The sequence below is a fragment of the Triturus cristatus genome, chromosome 3_1, assembly GCF_964204655.1.
Source record: "Triturus cristatus chromosome 3_1, aTriCri1.1, whole genome shotgun sequence".
Taxonomy (NCBI): Eukaryota; Metazoa; Chordata; class Amphibia; order Caudata; family Salamandridae; genus Triturus; species Triturus cristatus.
Window position 1 is genome coordinate 212,370,656 of NC_140583.1, and position 20,325 is coordinate 212,390,980.

Here is a 20,325-nt window from a genome sequence, read left to right on the forward strand (position 1 = left end):
GTAAATGCCTTGTCAGTGATTTTGTGACCCAAGGTGGGGATACTTTCCTTCAGCAGTGTCTTATTGGCACTAGAGGACTTGTGATCTCTCTTGTGACCTTATCATCAGCATCTTGTAAGTGTGACCCTCCTTCAGTAATGCCTCCTTCATACCTGGGGATCCGAGATAGTATCAACTTTTGCCAACAGTGCCTCCCTAGTGCCAGATGACATATTTGTAAACAATAACTGTTTTGCAAATTATTAGTATTTTACACAGATTTCCTTGCTCATTTCACTATTCTACTACATATTTATGTATTTGTATGAAAACGTACATGTTTCAGTAGCATAGCCACTGGCAATTAGGGATATGTTGGAACTGATGTCTCAATACTGCCCCCAGAGGTGTTTAAAGGGTACTGTAGGCCCTAATGCAAAGAAGGAAAAAGGATCCCCACAAACTCTGGTTAGGTAGTGTGAACACACCACAACTGGGTGCAATGCACCAGTGTCCCCTGGGCCCCAGTGTCACTGCACCTGCTGCAACACATCACTGACAGCTTTGTCCCTGCCTGTCCTCCACAGAATGTAATTGTCTTCTTGCCCATGAGTCAGGGGGTAGTTTTAGGCTTGGATGGGTAGCCATGAGCCAACCAGACAAGAGCCCATGGCCCTATTCTAGCCACAACTCCTTGGCAATGACCCGGCTCGACCAAACAACTTGTTGGCTCGCATACTCCCCTGGAGAAATGGCACCCATCACATGTAGTGAACACAATTCACAATGTAATAAATCTGCACCCATATGTTTACTACCACATGACTTTCAGGCATTCACATAGCCATAACAGCTGCAGTGTTCGAAAAGGTACTTCTGGACAGATCTGAATTAATGGAGAAAGGGTATGACTGGTGCTCCCTGCAAGAGAAGCAAATCTGTAAGAGTTGTGGTTGCCCAAAAAAGTAGGACCAAATAGGGCGACTCTGGACTTCTCAACAGAATGTGACTTGACCAGGTTGCACCTTCTGATCAGGAAGTTTTAAAGTGTGGGGTGGTGGGGGTTTCCGCAGACAAGGGATGAACACCTATTGCAATATCTGCTTATGATATATAGGTAACAGGCCTATGACTCTGAGATGTGGGGGGATGTGCAGTTCTATCATTTATCTTTGACATTTTCAATAAAAAGATTTATTTAAAAAATGAAAAAAGTACTTTTGGAAAGCTTTTGTAAAATGCTATTTGCAATAATATTCATCCTACCAATCAGTGCATGGTGTCAGAAATCCCCTGCTAATGATGCAATCTAACTCCTATTTATTGAATTTACCACAAAAAAACTGAAGTAGATGCATGGAATACTTTTACTGACAGCACAACACTAACACAATAACCAACTCACCACTTCATTTTAACCACTAACCATCGGTTCCGGAGTAGCATGCTACTATTGTAGAGTGTTTCAATGCATTGTCAGAAGTATATAAATCCAATTACAATACCATCTCCAATATTCCCATCAATCCCACCACCATCAATGCTAATACTACCACCACCACACTTCACCAAGATCATAACAATATGACTAAAACCACCACAAAGAAAACCACAGCCAATAACACCACCACCACACTCCAACCAGGCCACAAAATATGACTAATACCACCACCAATAAGAGGGCAGTTACTAGACTCACCCATACCCCTCACATCCACATATTCCTTTCAGACACATGTGTGTATAGATATATAGTGAGAAACTGGGTTGTTGGTTGAGTGGGATGAAACTCTACTCAAGCAACAGCAACAATCCTTGTCAGAGTGAACAACAAAAAGTCTTTAATTAACCTGTGCCTAACTGTTTGGTAGCTTGGTACAGAAGCAGTCTGGCTTAGCCAAGAGGTATTGTTTAAAGTATTTTTGCAGCATGCAAACAGTAATAAAGTGAAACACAACACAACAAAAATACCACAACAAAAAAAGTGGAAAATATAATAAATTATTTGAGACCAAAATGATAAAAATCCAATTAGTAGAATTGGAACTATGCAGTTGTAAATGTTTAGATAGAAGTAGCACCAGAAAGTGCAATGCATCAACTACAGTTATCTGGTAATGCTGGATTGGAACAAAGTCACAAGTTCAGGCTGAGTGCGATGGAGTGCAGGTCGGGCACCGTACTAAGTTTGGCTCACTGATTATTGTGCCTTATGTTCTTCAGGCGCGGTCGGCACAGCGCTTATTTACAGGGCTTCTCATCATTCAGCGTTGGTTCCAATAAAGCTGTGCAGCGAGGGCATAGCGGGGCTTTGCGTCGCTCTGCATTGGTTCCGAGTTATGTGACGATGCTTTGCGGAGCTTCGCATCACTTCGCATCGATTCACATCGGTTTTGATGGAGACCATAGCTGGACTGGCAGAGCACCTTTACCCCCCTTTCAAGGGTCCAGGACTGGGAGGCTCTACTTGGGGGAGTTAGGGCTGATCGTAGGCAGAGTCCAAGTACAGGGTTCAAGATTGTTGGAGCCTTTTCAATCCCTTATCAGCAGGCCACTCAAGTAGCAGTTAGAGTCACTTTGGTGGACCTGGGTTCAAGGTGCAGGTCCAGTTCTTCTTACTCAGGTAGCAGGGTAGCAGAGATGCAGGTCAGCAGAGCAGTCCTTTTTGCAGCAGAGCAGTTCTTCTTCTGTGCCTTTCACAGGTCCAGAAGTGATTTGAGGGTCCCCTTTTTATACTTGGTGCCAAATTTTAAGTGGGAGAAGCTTCTGGAGTTTCCCCCTGCAGTGGTGCCTGAATTTCCTGCCTCCCTACCCTGGCCCCAGATGGGCTTTGGGCACAATAGACTAGTGTGAAATCCTTTGTGTATGAGCTGTGCCACTGCCTTTGTAGTGCAAGTATGGTAGGGGACAGCTCTTTCTACATCAAGTCATAGATAGCCCATCCTGCCAACGCCCAGACCCGCTAATATCAAACTGTCTGGGAAGAATACACAAAGCAAAACCAAAGGAAATGATGGACGGAGTGTTGAACATTGCAAGCACTCACCCCCAGTCAACTGATCTGGGTTTAATCCATCACCGTTCTTTAGCCCACTCTGCCACCCCAGTTCAGACATGGTCATATGCAAATCAGTCTGACCCTGTGCCTCATGGGAACAGTCCAGCCCGAACTGCCAAGCAATGTCTTCCCTGGACCGGAAACAAGCTTCCTAGGACCGGTTTCTGGCATTTCAGCCGTCGTCAGCCAGGCTTGCTTGAATCCAGTGGCAAAGTAAGCAAGGGACTCACGTCTGAGCATACCCTGCCAACTTATGGCGAACAAAGCAAAACCAAAGGAAATGATGGACGGAGAGTTGAACATTGCAAGCACTCACCCCCAGTCAACTGATCTGGGTTTAATCCATCACCGTTCTTTAGCCCACTCTGCCATCCCAGTTCAGACATGGTCATATGCAAATCAGTCTGATCCTGTGCCTCATGGGAACAGTCCAGCCCGAACTGCCAAGCCATGTCTTCCCTGGACCGGAAACAAGCTTCCTAGGACCGGTTTCTGGCATTTCAGCCGTCGTCAGCCAGGCTTGCTTGAATCCAGTGGCAAAGTGAGCAAGGGACTCACGTCTGAGCATACCCTGCCAACTTATGGCGAACAAAGCAAAACCAAAGGAAATGATGGACGGAGTGTTGAACATTGCAAGCACTCACCCCCAGTCAACTGATCTGGGTTTAATCCATCACCGTTCTTTAGCCCACTCTGCCACCCCAGTTCAGACATGGTCATATGCAAATCAGTCTGACCCTGTGCCTCATGGGAACAGTCCAGCCCGAACTGCCAAGCCATGTCTTCCCTACACAAAGGCCAACTGCCTACTACTGCTTGTCATATGACCCAGGAACAGGCTGCAGGCACCAAGTGATTATGGCACATAAATGCCAACTTTCTAAAAGTGAGCAAAAAGATGAGACGGTTGATACCCCAACACCGGTCCCAAGATGTATGTTTTCAGTCCAGAGAGGACTGGACCGGCAGTTCAGGCTGAACTGTTCCCAAGACTGATTTACATATAGCAGGATCCAAACTGAAAAGGCATGGCGAGCATAAAAACGATGGATTTAGACCCATATCTCTGTACTGAGAGTGAATGTTTGACATTGTTCAGCATTGCGTCCAACAATTGTTCTTTTTGCAACTTTCAAAAAGTGGCATTTTTCGAATTGTGACCTACAATCCTACTTTCTCATTATTGAGGATTTAAATGACACTTCTTCAGATACCAAACATGACTTTCCTACCTGCTCCCAATCAAAAGTTACCATTAAATAAATGTCATGCAGCCTGCCCTATGGGCTGTTGATGTCCTTCTTTAGGGATTCCTTATGTATTAAAAAGGGGGTTTTAGGCTTGGCAGAGGAGGCATTTTGCCAAGCTGAATTGTCAGTTCCAGACTCCTGGCAGGCTGCAATGGCACTCCTGAGACATATTTTTGAGGGCTACTTGTGTGGGTGGCACAATAAGTGCTGCAAGCGCACTAGTAGAATTTCTTTTAGAGGCCCTGAGTATATTGCCCCACTTTACTGGGGACTTCTAAGTAAATTAAATATCCCAATCAGGTCAACAAATACAAATTTAGAAAAATAAGAGGGTGAAACAAAATGTTTGTGGGTGACACTGCAGAGAGGACCTAGATGACCTCTAAGGACCTTAGCGGAGGCTTACATGACCACATTCCACTCAAAAGCCAGGGGAGACCTTGATGGGATTCCCTGCTTAGGCGCTAGAACATGGACAATGGCCCTCAACTGCAGAAGCCCTGGCAAGTTTTATGCCCTTCTGAACTCAGTTGGACCCCTCTGTCTACACTCTCCTGAGCCAGTGGACTGACCCATGGGGAACCCTTCTACTCATCTGTGGACGCCATCTGTGAAGCACAGAACCTTATCTTGCTCAATGATCCATCCCACTAGGCAGACAGTACTCTTGTCGCCAAAAAAGTGATGTGGTCCATTCCACTCCTTGAGTCAGACTTCTGTCCCCAACCCCTGGAAAATTCTGCCCATAAGGAGAGCAACCAACAGAGGCCACTAACAACCAACAGTGTCAAAATCCAGGGCCCAGGCTAGCCAGGGTTCTCTGACTTCTGAGATTTCTCAGAGTGGGAGGCAACATCCCCAAGTGTTAGGCACCTTTCTTCTACTCTCCTTCCTACCAGCCCAGAGGTGGTAACCTGAGACTTGCCACTCAGCCCAGGGTCTCTACTCTGAAGCTGAACAAGAGTCAGGGATGACCCTTTCCTACCCCTGCCCTTCTATCTGGGCCTATGGACCCTCTGCTTGGGAGTAGTAGCTCCAGAAAACTGAACTTCCAGGGTGCCCTGGGTGGCCATCCCTCCCAGCTCACCTGACACCGATGGTAACTCATTTCCCAACAGGGAGTCACTGGGAATCTGGGGACTAACTATGACCCTCCTCTAGGCCACCTCTCCACCATACTCCAGGGATACCAGAGCCATGGGGAGAAAAATGTCCTGTCTCTGTGTTACCCTACACACCTGTCCAGTGTACTGCTCTGAGGAAACCAGTCTTTCCACTACCATGGTCTGGCTGACCTGGTGTCCCTCAGAGCAGCGAGAGGGATCTCATTCTCTTTCACCTAGTGGAAGTGTTGACTCCCACCCTCAGGGATCACCAGCTCACTCTTTAAGTTTATCTCTCAACTAAAGAAGATTAGGGCATGTACGACTTACCCCTGAGGCCACATTATCCACCCCTGCAGAGGTCCAACAAGTAGATGGTTTCTTAGGGAAGACTGAGCCCCTTGCTTGTGTCCTAACTGGCAACACTCAAAGCAACTGGGTTGGAAATGGGATGTCCTGGGCTACTGCCCACCCTAACCTCCCCCCCTGTTTCTCAGAAGGAGCGTGGAAATCCTCTCCCTCACCTTGCTCTGGAACTTTTCTGTGTCTTCCTTGAGGTCCCCTTCACTCTGCAGGGGGAACCTGAATCTCTCTTGTGGGGCCACTCCTAGGTGCCTTCTTATGGCTCCTGGTGCTGAGCGTCTAGTCTGCCTCCTTAGCAAGCTCCCTGGGGTCAGAGAGGCTGCTATCAATTAGGTGTTACGGCAGGTCTGGAAACAGTTGTTGATCATGTGCTCCCTTGCAAACTAATTTTAACTAGCAAAAGAATAAGTCCAAGCATGCAAAGGTTTTTGTGGGAGCTCACTGCTGCCTAGTCTTGAGTCCACCTCATACCCCTCTCTTCCACCAGCCTACACTTCCTCTTATCATAACCCTTGTAGGTTCTGTTTTGTCCTTGCTTTTTTCCTTTCTCACTATTCGCCTGTCTTAAAGATTCTCTTTCGTTGTTCCTTTTTAGCCTCACTCTCTCTTGCTTTGGGTCAAAGACTATTGACGGAAAAGATGTCTGGGCGCCCACAAATGAGTTCTGGTGCCCAATACGTGGTTGCATGTCTAAAGAGGTAGAATGCACACCAAAATGTAAAGTTCTTCAAAAGATTTTGCAATGCTCAAGGCAGTATATAGGGCGTGCCACTCTGGAACGCGCTCCATCCGTGCGTGTAAATATATCAATATAGAAGATGGAGCCTTGTCAGGTCAGGTTCCCCAACCCAGGAATAACAGCTAACAAATATGTATTAACAATCCAATAACATTCAAACAATATCTTCCATTCATAGTCCAGTTTATTCCACAAGTAATCCATGTTTCAACCATACATTATTTCCACAATAAGTTCAATGAGTGCCTATTTAAGCTTTACTCCAGGACACATAGGGGTTCACAATTCCTTATAATTGAAAATGGATGCAGTGTTCCCAACCTGGACATCTTAAACACTGGTCCATCACCTGGGAGGAGTGCGGCAATAGTTGCAGAATCTCTGGGTAGAGCGTTCAGCTAAGCAACCTGTCATGAATTATGTCTCAGTTAACCTGCCTTTTTAATCCAGAAGCACATTGATTTTATGATTTGGAACTCCAACAAGGAATATGTTCTGGAAATGTGTGTCTTGTCTTAAGTGTCTGGCCCTGTGAGGCACAGGTACTAGCCCACAATACAGCACGATCATTGTGTAATTATAGGCAACTGGTTGCCTCTCAAACTCACCTGTTCTAGTCATAGCATTCACACATGAACTTCATTTGTAAATGCGTGTGGTCTCCAGGAAAACTTTCAAACACACTGCAACGATTCCCCGTCAGTCCATGTTTGATTATAGCTAGGAACATTTAAGGTCCTAAAAATAAATTGCTTATAATGGACAGTTCAGCTAGCTATCAGGCACTGATTGAACCCAGAACATTAAAGATTCTTAGTTTCATGCATAAGTAACTCATCCACTCCAGTCTTTAGCTTTGTATTCTGGTACTTGTAGTCCTATTTTTTAAAATTATAATACCAGGATTGTGCGTACCAAGTGCAAAGAAAACGTGATACTGGGGAATAGCAGAGCTGTGAGGGACCTTGTAGAGTGTCAAGATGAAATGGAGATGTTTATCTCCAAACTACATATATTTTAGGGGAAGTGGCTATTTACCTGGCAACCGGCCAAATAGTACATCATTTCTGCTATTTACCGGGCTGCTGGCAAACGAGTGCATAATCTCTACTGTTTCGCCGCCATAGGATAAATATTAGAGATGATGTACACTTTAACTGGTTGCCGGATCAATAGTGTGAAGGAAGTCTTTATTTAGCCGGGCGTGAAGGAAAAAAAGGGACAACAATCAATGGTAGGGTGGTGGCCATCTGTTAATGGGAATGCAACATGTGTGGCACATTGGAATGTAAGTGCATATACAAAAACAATCGTTTGTACAAAGGTAATTGCATGAATTAAGCTAAGTCGTTTATAGATGAAAACAACAGCAACATAAATTTTGAATAAAACATTTATGTTATCTTATTATTCAAATAAGAAATGTAGGAATTAATCTTCTATTTAAGGACTGTCAGTATATGGCATTCAGATGCTTCTCTGCAGTCTAGGACTGTGTTGCTGCCTGCAAAGAAGAATGAGTATGGTTTTAAAGTAAGTTACATAAATATATATTATTAACTCATGAAAATACATTGTTTTTTAATGTTCATGATGCTTCTTTTGATGGTTTTTGTAGGGCTGGGCTCTTTTTGAGCTTCTTATGGAAGGTCTTTTACTATCTCTAGGGGCTTCTTTTATGGTTAACTCTGTTTTTATTAATTTGCAAACATGTGAAAAGCAACATTGAGTACATCAGACAATCCCGTATTATGATCTCAAAGTTACTTTGCCCCCCTTGCAAGCCAGACCCATACAAACATAGATGAGTCCCAGTAAGCCTTCCGTGGATGAGTGGGGGGGCAGATGCTGGGAACGTACAGCATGGGATTGGCACGAGTAAACATTATAAAAGATCGAAGTATGAGTGAGAAACAAAACTCCCTTAAACCCCTCCCTCTCTCCCTGAACCGGTGTGCTGGGCAAGTGTCTCTTAAGTACCTTTTGTAAGGGTCGCTGATTAATGAGCAGGTTGAGGTACCTCACTCGTATGTTGTGTTTCGGTGAGCCGAAGGAGACAAACGTATTTGGGGCAAGTCACCTCATTCATTTTTTACGCCAGCAGGGGCAGCAATGGGCGCCAGATAGTTCTGAAGGAATCCGTGGAATTCGTTAGAGTGGCTTGAATACATTCCATGCCTACGATATACCATAATTTGTGTAGCCAGCCTGTGTGGGTCAGGTCCATGTGCCCCATAGAGAGAGGATATGTTGAACGGCTGCTCCCATCGCGAGGCCCATCTGTTTTCCCTTGATCGTTTTCAGTGGGTAGGTGAGTGGGTTGGGAGCCCTAGAAGTGTGTAGATAGGGAATAGAGGAATTTCGGTCTGAAATTGCTTGTCAATGTCGTCCAGAATAGCACCCCAGTAGTCAGTCAGGTCCTTACATTCCCAGAGTAGGTGAGTCACTGCACCCTTTTCGTCGCAACCCCGCCAGCAGGTCGGGCTTTGATCAGGGTTCCCTTTATTCAGCCTGGCTGGTGTCAGATACCAGTATGTGACCAGTATGTGACCACTTTGACCGCCGCTTCCCTACTAGCAGTATTGCGAGCCGTGTGGTTAGCCCGAAAGTAAACATCTCGCCATTCTTTCTCCGTTAGGTCTCTCCCGAGTTTCCGCGCCCAACGCCGCTGCCCCGCAGAGGGCGAGGAGGGAGCTGGTGGACGAAGCATACTGTATAGTTCAGAGATCATCTTCTTATCTGAGACTTTGGTTATGAGCCACTTCTCATATGTGGTGAGCTTTCTATGTACCAGGGGCCGCACCTTGGGTGGAGGAGCCAATGGCGGATTTGGAAGTATTGGTAGCGTTTAGTGTAGTGATTGTGTAGGATTGTTGCACTTCTGCAAACGGGAGGAACCCATCCAAATCGAAGAGGTGTCCTGCCGACTTGCATTCCGTAGCCCGCCACTGCGGGAACGCTCGTTCTTCTAGCCCTAGTGGAAACTCCTTGTAACGGTTTTGCCAAAAGAAGCCCAAGAGAGAAGGACAGTATCGATACTTGAGTGGGATTTTATTTAAATCAACATAAACAAATGGGAAGTGTACGCCCGACCAGTCAAGATATCACAGACTTGGTGCAGTGTGGCTCGCCTCCGCAGGAATTGGTACAGAAGTTCCCACCCGACACCCGGATCCCCTTATGCGATCATGCACCCGTTGAAGCCACGACCCTCCTGGGCTGTGGTGGGGCGGTGCGTCCTCCTTTAAGTCCCGGGGTTCCTTCGGCGAACGGTCGTTTGGCTCTCCGGTTCTCCTTTCCAACAGCAGTCGTCCTCCGGCATCCTCAGGGGTTCCGCTGCTTGCTCCGTCTCCCTTCCGGACATGGACCCACCCCTCCGGGCCTCTCCAGCTGATATCGCTCTCCGAGTATGGATCGTCCGGTCTCCGAGAGGTGTGCCCACCATCATCCACCGAATCCTTAAATGGCCAGCTACATGCTTGGACACGCTCCTCCGCGTCCTCAGAACCAGGTAGCTGTAAGGGAGAAAAGAGACCACTAGGTGGAGGTGTTTTGGATTCCGGGTCCAGAGGCCTTGATGTCCGGCACTCCGGATTGTCGAATTTGAGGGGGTCAATGGCGAGGTGAAGGATGTAAGTCCGCGTTTCACTGCCACCGAGTCCCAGACTCTTAGCAGTGTGTTTGTGATTGGGGAGCCCTTGAGATTTGGTGATCTATCTGGCCGCTTTAGAAAAGGCACCTTCCATAAAGAGAGCTTGGCTAGTGCCCGGTCCTGGAACAGCCATCGTTTTTCAGACTCGGGCTTGCTCCACTCCACCAAGTATCTAAGTTGCAATGCTCTAAAATATTCTAGAAAGTTTGGGTACCCAACCCTCCCTCATCTGGAGGTCTGTGGGAAAGATCTCTGCGCATACAAGGACGTGCCCCTGCCCAGATGAATTGTTGCACCACACTTTGTATTTTATGGAGTGTCCCCGGTGGGGGCCAGGTCTGTATGGTCTGAAAAATGTAGAGGGCTTGGGCAGGATATTCATTTTGATAGCTGCAATGCGGCCTAGAAGAGATAAGGAATGCTTTTGCCACTGCCAAAGGTCTTTCTGGGTTTGAGAGAGGAGTTTGGCATAGTTCTGCGTGACCGTTAGCATAAGAGCAGAAGCAAGGTCTATCCCTAGATAGGTGAGTGTGTCTCGGGACTGAAGCTCTCCGTATTGTGGCCACTCTTCCTCTCGCCGGTCTGCAGCACTACCAAGGTGCAAGACTATGGATTTCCCTACGTTTACCTTAAATCCGGAGACTCGGCCAAAGGATGTCAGCTCCCGCAAAAAGGCTGGTACTGATCGCTCAGGGGACTCCAGGGTCGCCAGAATATCATCGGCGTATAAGCTCACTGTATGACGTTCCCCCCTCAAATGGGATACCTAGGATGTCGGGGTTATCCCGAATTTTTTGTGGTAGAGGCTCCACGTAGAGCGCAGAGAGAAGGGGTGACAAAGGGCACCCCTATCTCGTACCCCTCTGTATCTCAAAAGGCCGGGAGGCCACTCCGTTTACCTTGATTACTGCTGTGGGCCTGTTGTAGCAGCTCGCAACCCAGGCTCTAAATCGATCTCCCACGCCAAAGTGAGCTAAGGTTTTATCTAAAAAATCCCAGTCGACTCTGTTGAAAGCCTTTTCGGCATCGACACACAGCAGTAGGGCATTCATTTTAGTGCAATGGGCTTTATATATCAAATGTAGTAAGCGTTTAATGTTGTCGCTGCTTTGACGATTAGATTTTAAGCCGGATTGGTCTGGTTTGATAATCCCAGGCAGGCAGTTGGGCCCAATCTAGCCGCAAGAACCCCAGTAAACAACTTTAGATCTAGGTTGAGAAGGGAGATCGGGCGATATGAACTACACTGAGTCGCGTCCTTCCCAGGCTTACGAATGACTACGATATCAGCAGCCAGCATGTCCGGGGGGGATGGTCCCGGGCCCTCAGAAGGAATTGAAAAGCTGCGTTAAGATCAGGGCCAGGAGTGGACAGAGGGCCTTATAGAATCCCGCCGAAAAGCCATCAGGGCCCGGAGATTTCAGTGGTTTGAGACGGGAAATTGCTCCTATCACTTCTTCAATCTTAATGGGTGCGTCCAGTGCTTCTGCCCCCATGGCATTTAACGCAAACGTGGCAGCCCCCTGAAAATATGTTTCCCCGTCTTTGCTCATCTGCGAGGCTTTACTGTATAGTTTGGAGTAGAAGTCCTGAAGGACCGCAGCGATCTCTCCGTCCCCCTCAACCGTCTCCCCCTTGTCGTTCTGAAGCGATTGTATTTTTGCACGCTGGGCACAGGCCCTAAGTTTGCTGGCTAGAAGACGCCCCGTTTTATCACCCCCCACATAGTAGGAGTGCTTCAGCCGAAGGGCTGCATATTCGGCTCTATCTAGGTATAGAGTCGCCAGTTGCGCTCTTGCTGTCTTTAATTGACGCCATATCCGAGGCGCGCATATGCGTTGATGTATTCGTTCTAGCTCCATCGCTCATGCTGTGAGGAGTTCCTTCTTTACAGCTATGGGGATGGCGATTAATTCGCCTCACACAACGGCCTTGAGAGCCCCCCAGAGTGCCGAGAGAGGTGTGTCCGGGGAGTCATTTGTCGCTAGGTAGTCAGTGATGCATTTGTGTAATTGCTGGGACACTCCTGCTCTATGGAGCAAATTTTCTCTGTGTCTCCACCTTTCCGGAGATCTATGAATCAAGGGCATATAGAGAGTCAGTGTCACTGCGTCATGGTCTGAGAGTGCTGCTGGGATGGGTTCATTGTGTCTACCAATGTGTTTACTTCTGTGGACCCTAGAAAATGATCTAGCCTGGCGTATGTGTGATGCGCATGAGAGTAGAAGGAAAATTGTGTGACTTGGGGGTGAGACACCCTCCACAGATCCAGCAAGCCCCTGTCCCACAACCATTCCCTCCCTGTCTTGGAGAGTGCCCCAGTTTGGCCATAACGCTGACCTGACTGATATTTCTCTGCATCCATGACCAAATTTAGGCCCACCCCACAACCATCCTCCTTTCTTGGGAACACAAGATCTCCGACAATGCCAACTTCAGAAAGTGTTCTTGTCCTGTGTTTGGGGCATAAATAGAGCCCACCACCAATGGGGCGCCCCCCACCCAAATCGTGTGGGCCAGTAGACGGCCCTTTACTTCCGCCACTTTGCCCCCCACCGTACCCTGGAACGATCAGAATGGCCACCCCTGCCTTCTTATCTGACACGGAAGAGTAGAATTGGTGGGGAAAGGCTCGGGATCTCATTCGGTGCCAGTCTTTGGGGAGGAGATGAGTCTCATGCAAAAGGCACACTGACGCCCCTGAGTAGGACAAAATGGCTTTCCTTTTAATGGGGTTGTTCAGCCCCTTCACATTAAGAGTGAGTATCTGCAATGTGGGTCGTGACATAGGGCAATTACGAAATCAGTCTGCTGAGCTTGATGGAGAATAACCTCCCTGTCAGCATGGCCACCTCTTTGGTTCTCGATACCCTGTGCGTGTGATCCTGTGCCCCATATGGACCCCCTTCTTGTACAACACACCGGTTCCCCCTAACCTCCCTCCCTTACCCCAACGACCCCCCAACCCGTCAACGAGAAGCCCCCTCCCCCCTCCTCTGCCCCTCCACCCGGAACCCCTGTACCCTCCCTAACCCCAACTAGAAAACCCCAGAGTCCCATCAGTGTCCATTGCCCATCATTTGGGGATGTGGGAATTTGGTAACTAGAAATTCGGGGTTAGTGTGTTGTCCAAGTGTCCCGGGCCCCCTGACCCCCCATTCGGCCATTGCAATATCAGTGTTAAACAACCCATATGTTAGAGTCACGGGTGGGCCGTCGCAGCAGTTTCTTTCTGGACTGTGTATAGAGCTATGGAATGGCCTTGGTATTGAATAGGTTGTTTCAGCTGAGCTTCTCACAATATTCATTCTTCAAGAGGAAAGTCCGGGAGGAAGGCAAGTATGTCCGTGGGAGGAGCAGGATCACGTCTCGCCCGCTCTACGCGGTGTGCGCGGTCTATGCGTATTGCAAAGTCCTGTGACTCTCCTAATATGTCACGAAACAGTCCCTGGAGGTGTTGGGTCACATCCAGCCCTTCTGTTTTTAAGGGGACCCCCCTGACGCAAATGTTATTTCGTCTTGAACGATTCTCGAGATCCTCTGCGTGCGCCTGCAGGTCCAATTGTTGGAGTTGCTCGATCTCTTCGCCTTTGGTTAGTTTGCGTTCTTCGATCGCTGCTACTCTCTTCCCGACTGTATCCACATCGCGGCGGATCTCCCGTACCTCGCTTGTCACCCCACTCTTAAGTGTTTGACAGTCCTCTCTAAGAATATTGAAAAGCGATTCGAGGAAGGAGTGGGTAATTGGGACCTCTCTGTGGACATTCTATTCCCTTTTTCTCCCGGTAGGGGTCCCTTGGTGAGCATCTCCTTCAGGGATCTCTCCCCTTTCTTCCTCACCGAAGACATCGCTGGGCCGCTCGTTGGGGAGGATTCGACCTCAGTGCTCATCACGTTCTGGGGCGTCTATGTGCCACTACTGTCTTCTGCTATGGAGTAGATGGATCTCCTTATCTTCCGGCGGTGTACAGCCTCGACTAGGCATTACCTCCACCCCGCTTCCGTACTCTGCCTCTGGTTCAGAGGCCCCCCGTCGCCCTCCGGCTGCCGGAGGGGTCCCCCTCTCCTTTGCAGTGCTCAGGGGCCTCATGTGCCCACAACACTGCGTCGCACCATCTAAGGCACCCCCTGACCTGTGTTTGGTCCTACTAGTGGGCGTCTATGGCAGAATCTTCCCCTCTCCGCTAGCCGGGTATAGGCCCCTCTTCTCTCCCCACGCCTCATCGGTCCCCTGTTTGCCGCTGTACGTGACATCTCCGCAGTCTCGTGTCTCCGCTGCGGTCTCCCATTCTTTGTACCAGTGGCAGGCGTGTGGCCATGGCCTCACCTCGCTCCCAGCGTGGGCCGGACATGTCAGCAGGCTGTTATTCTCTAAGGAAAGGTTGTGGGGCCCACAGTCCAGCCCCTCTCGTGTTGCCCCCCGTGGAGGGCCCCTCCAACTCCGCGCTGGACTCTGCAGGAGCCCTGGCCCGATGAGAGCCCCTTGTCCCTCTTCGCTGCTGCGCTGGTCTCCCTTCGCACCTCGTGTTGCTGATGCCGCTCCCTGTGTACCAGGCCCCACTCTCGAAGGACTTGCACAGGGCCTGCCCGTAGTGCCCGTCGCGCACACCGGCGTTGGTGATCTCAGGGATAGGCCTCTGGCTTTCTGGGGCAGTGTCTAGGGGCCCATCTATGCCTTCACTTACCGGGCCCCTTTCACCCCTCTTGGCTCTCGCTGCTCTGTCACTCAACGCCGCAGATGGCAGCTCACAGCTCGGTGTCCAGGTGCCCCTAGTCTCTCTTTCACCGGCTCACAGCTGGGCGGCCCCTCTCAGTGCCAAACTCGCCTGCCGTCACTCGTGCTGAGGTATTCCCGCCCTGCGATGGCAGGTGTGGACGCCCCTTATTCCGTCTTAAACAGTCCGCTGGGTATTGCTGCAACAGCCGCTTCAGTTATTGCAAGGCCGAGATGACATTTTCAAATTGCGCATCCTGCCCACGCCAGGCTGCACGAGAGCCCCGGGCCCACCAGAGATCCAGGATGTCCGCTCTTGGGCCACCCCTCCGCCGCGTCTCACCTTGCTAGTGCCAGTGTCAGTGTGGCCGAGACCCGTCAGCCGCTGGGGGCTCACTCCAGTCCACTCCAGCTCCGAGGACGGGCGCGGCCTGGCCAGGCGGCCCGCTCTATGCTCCCAGTCGGCGTGTGCCGGGAGTGCACCCCTGTAGGACCTCAAGCCATCCTTCGCTACGTGCCGGTCTCCACCGCTCCCCCTGACGCTGCGGGCACTCACTCGAGCTCGGCAGGCTGGTCTCGTTGTCAGAGCCCCTCTTGTTAGCGCTCTGTCCGCTGCTCTAGATGTCGTCCGGCCAGGGCGCCATTTCCCCTCCGCCGCCGCTTGTACTCTGCGAGCCGCTCAAAGCGTTCATAGAGAGCCAACCCTCGCCTCTTATGCTCTCTAGGCTGCCGCCCCGCTTCCCCTCTCCGTCCCGCAGTTTATACCGTCCAGATAGGGGATCAGTGCTGAGATTTGGCTGAATGAAAGGGCCAGGAGCGAGGAGCCTCCGGGACAAGCGACTGTTCAGTCCGCCATCTTGGCCACGCCCCCCTACGGGCTTCTTTTGAAGGGAGTTTTGCTTGCTTAGTATTTCAAACCTAGCAACACAGCAGCAGTTGACAATCAGCAACAAACAGGGAATGCAGACAGATAGGTGTAATATAGGCTGCAAAGGGTGACATACGTACAGTCGGCAATTGGTGCTTGGGGGAACAGTGCTTCGGACACTTGCATGAGGTATATTGAGTGAGGCACAGTAATGGGGTGTCTGTGGAATGGGTAAGTCAAAGCAGGAGACAGGTAAGTAATGTATGTGATTAATTCACAGGAGGAGTTCACTCTGCTACCTGTGAATAAACACACTGGTTCATAGTATTCACCCAGCAGAGTGGGTTTCAGGGATAGATGCTTATTGATCCCATGTAATGAGTTGCCGCTTCAGCCACACAGACATAGTAGCCACCTGCACAACATAGTGAATAATATGCTAAACAGTGTTTAAGTGGGCAAGGACCTGTCTCTATTGAGACCTCATTTCTGTCATTGACAGTACTGTCCCAGCAACAGAAATCCGTAAGCCAAATAAATGAAACTCTGTGTCACATGATTGGAGGCTTTACCTCTCTAACTTCATTTTGGAGGGGTTGTGGAGAAGGAAGCAGTAGAACCAGAAGGAGGGGGATGATGACAAGTAGAAGAGGAGAAGGTGGAGCAGAAGGTGGACCACTAGGAGGGCTAGGACAACCAGAGCCAAGATAACAAGAAAAGCTAGGTCTGGGAAGACCTATTCTACAAGTACCAGTGTTAACAATACCCAACTGAAGCAGGAACAAATAGACGATAAGGAACGTAGCAAGGAAAAACAGGACTAAGGATATCAGAATGAGAAGGATCAGGAGGGCCAAGAAGATGTGAAACTCTGGGATCTTGACCCAATGGACAAGGGCGCGAATGAGCAGAAGCACCAGCGGTAGAAGGAACATAAGATCCTCTACCTTAATAACAAGGAGGGACTGACAGCATCAACCAGGACGAGAGGAATGAGGATGTCCGATCCAGTAGTAGCAGAGCCAGGTAGACAGACCAAAGAGGACCAGTAGCAGGAGACCACTGGAAAGAAGAGCCAAGACAGGAGGGTCAAGACCACAGAGATCAGATCGGGGAGGACCAAGGGGCCAGAAGCGAATGGACCAGTCCTGGGAAGACCACAACCAGAAAGAACCTGGGCTAGCAGGATCTAGAGTCCCTAGATTGGAATCAGGAAGTCTAGTCCCAGTGAGAACAGTTTCATAAGGTCCATGAGGGTCAGACTCATAGGTATCCTAAACCAGCATGACAAGTACTACATGAACTAGAGTGACCCACAACATGGGAACTTGGAGGACCGGTGCCAGTGGATGAGGAACACTAGCCCTAAGAGAACCATTACTAAGAGGACCATGATAGAGGGAAAGTGACGGGGAAATCTGGCTTTTCTAACTACGCAATGTGGAACAGGCTTGTTAGAATGGGTTTCCGTCAATTACAGTTCACAAATAAGAAAAGACTTATACCTATAATATTTCTTCATGGCTGTACAATACCTGGGGCACAGGCATGAAGACAGCAGCCTGCCTGTGACTACTAACTTCAACCACGCCACATGCGGGACTTGGTTCACCTCACCGATTACAGCTATTGTTTGCCCCATTGTGGACATGACCATCCATAGAGCGTGGGCAGAGCCATGAAAGCAAGAATAAATATGTTACTTCTCCTGACCAGCTCTTTTTTCCCCCCTTCTTTTCTCATATTGCCCAATACAGCATATGACAGTGGTTTCATTTGTGGCCTTCACCGAAATTTTCTTCTCGCATTTCTACTGTTGAGCAGGGATGGCTCCTACATTGGAGAGGAGGAGCATAGCTCCAATTAAAATCCCCCCAAAACCCCAGAGATTAAAAAATAAGATGTTAATTTATTACCATTTTATTTTTCATCCCTTGTCCCAAACAGAGCATCAGAGTGACAGCAGCAGGGAGGAGGGTGGGCTGTCTATGTACTGTTTAAAGTGTGGATGTCTTTTTGTCCGGCCGTCTTGCGATATCCAGCTACACCTGCACACTTTAAACATTTGTAACCAAGCTATCTTGGTCATCCAGTTCCTGTGAAAAGAAGAGGACCAGAGCAAAGTTTGTTGTGTTCTGTAAGTTTTATTTATTTAAATTTTATTTTGCGCGTGCACCCGTAGATGCCAGCCACTACTGCTGTCACACGTCCTAATGTGATCTCACTATCATAAAACCCACCCATTTCTTGAAATTCTTCTAAACTCTCTCTCTTTCCTTGATTTTCTTCTATATCTTATCTCTGCTTTGTAACTATTTATTGCTATTTGTTTGCTTCATAAACTACTCCTTTCTCCTCACTCAGCCTCCATTTTGTTCTCACTTGCCTACCCTTTTTGTTTCAACTGGTTGTACATCCACCCCTGTCATAAGCAATCCTTCTCTCAACATTCCCTCCTGAACTCTCTGACCAGTCTAGCAGTTTTGATCGGTTGTACTTTCTCCTGCATTTTTGCAGTTTCTCTTTCAATCATTCCTCTTGATAGGCACTGAAGTTTTGATCTTACTAACAGTTGCTCATTTGTACCTCTAAAGTTATACTCTTTATACTCTATTCTACAAAATCATGTCCTCACAGAAGTATTTCCTGGACGATAACCGCAAGATAACTGAATTTTGTCCTTGTTATCTCATTCCATATTAGATTCCTAGAGTTGGTTATTCTGTGCAGCGCTTTGATACTATGCAGTGGTAAAATATACAATAATCATTTACATGACTAAAAAACTGAAAAGTAAATGATGTTGAGTCCTGGTCAAAAAGTTAAATTTACATGCGCAGATTTACTCACACACCTAGAGGTAAATCTACACTTTTTTACTATTCACCATTTCCGAGTGTAGATTTACGCCTAAGTGTAGACTCACATGTCTTCCATGCCTCCACCCAGAAAACCATGGACTGGAGACATCTAAGGTTGAATTTACAAGTATAAAGTTACTGCTAGTAACTTTTCATTCTTCAAGATCTTCACCACAAGAGTGGAGTATTCCCAATTGCAAAGTATAGCGAAAAATAATAAACTTTATTATTTATTGAAAAAATATTAAACTATTTAAATGAATAACAAAAATGTAAATTACATTTAAATACGTATTATTCAACTATAAACAATACAATAAAATGTTACGGCAGATTAAGATTAACATTACATTAATATTACAGCAGATTAACAAATGTAATAATTAATAATTGCAATATATTATTTTAATTTATAAATATTATTTCTTTTAACAAAATTTAAAAAATCCCAGCCACATCAGCATTTTAGTATGTACCTAATATTTAGTGCATGAGAAGATCTTCCTGGAGCTACGAGTTGGTGATCGTCGCAGTGGGTGAGTCTTGGCATAAGACAAGCCCAAACTTTAGGTTTCTCACCTTTTATCTCAAGAGGAGGTCTCCCTGATGCCAACCCGAGGGCACCTCTTAGGGATCAGGAGCCACTCCATCAGAGGCCAGCAGGAAGGCTTAGACCTGTCCAGACAGGTCTAGTTGCAGCTGGTCAGCTGGGCAGTTTCAGGAAGGCCTCTGGAAGCTTTTTGTCTCCCTGTAGCCCGTTCAGGAAGTCAACCAGTCAATCTTTGGAGCCACTCTGAGTACCCTGGAATCAAGGTCCCCTCTTCCTTCCTCAGACACCAAGGCAGACCTTTAAGCAGCATGGCAGTCATTCTGGCATAAGGGTGGTCCTTCCTCTGAATTTTCACAGGTCCAGGAGTGTTCTGATGAGTGCTTCTCAAGGTCCCTTGTTATACCTGGTGGCAGTCTGTGTGCGAATTCACTGGCCTGTCCCCGAAACTGTGTGCGCTGTGGGCACGGTCCGTGAAATGTAATCGGAGGGGATACAGCTCCTCCCCAGCCATCCTGCTAGGAAGATCCTCTCCCAGCTACACCCAGGTCCCATTGCTCACCGTCTGGGCCCAATACACATTCTTGATGGGAGAACCAACTTTACCAATAAAGGGGATTTTATATGACAGTTCATTTGAGTGCAAACAGTATTTATCTATCTACTCCCCAATCTGAAGTTAGCTCTCATTAATTGAAATACGCTAACCCTGTTTCAGCCTATGGGAGAGATTGGCCTTAAAACAGTAAAAAATATTTTTTATTAGTTTTTCATTGTCAGGACATGAAAAACATAAATACACTCGTCATGCTTGTTAAATACTATGCACCTCAATCTATTATCTTTTAGGGCCTACCTTAGGTTTGGCTTGTAAGTATTAAAAAGGAAGGTTTAGGCCTGACAAAAGGTTACTTTTTCCAGCTCAAAATGTGGCAACAAGGCTCTTGCATTCAGCAATATGAATGAATAGGTTGCAGCGGGGTCTCAAATGCTTGAATATGAATGAATAGGTTGCAGAAGGGTCTTACATACTTGAATATGAATGAATAGATTGCAGCAGGGTCTCACATGCTTGAGTAGGAATGAATAGGTTGCAGCAGGGCTCTCGCATGCAGTCATATGAATAGAAAGATGGCAGCAGGACTCTCGTATGTAGGAATATGCATGGCTAGGTAGCAGCAGGGCCTCGCA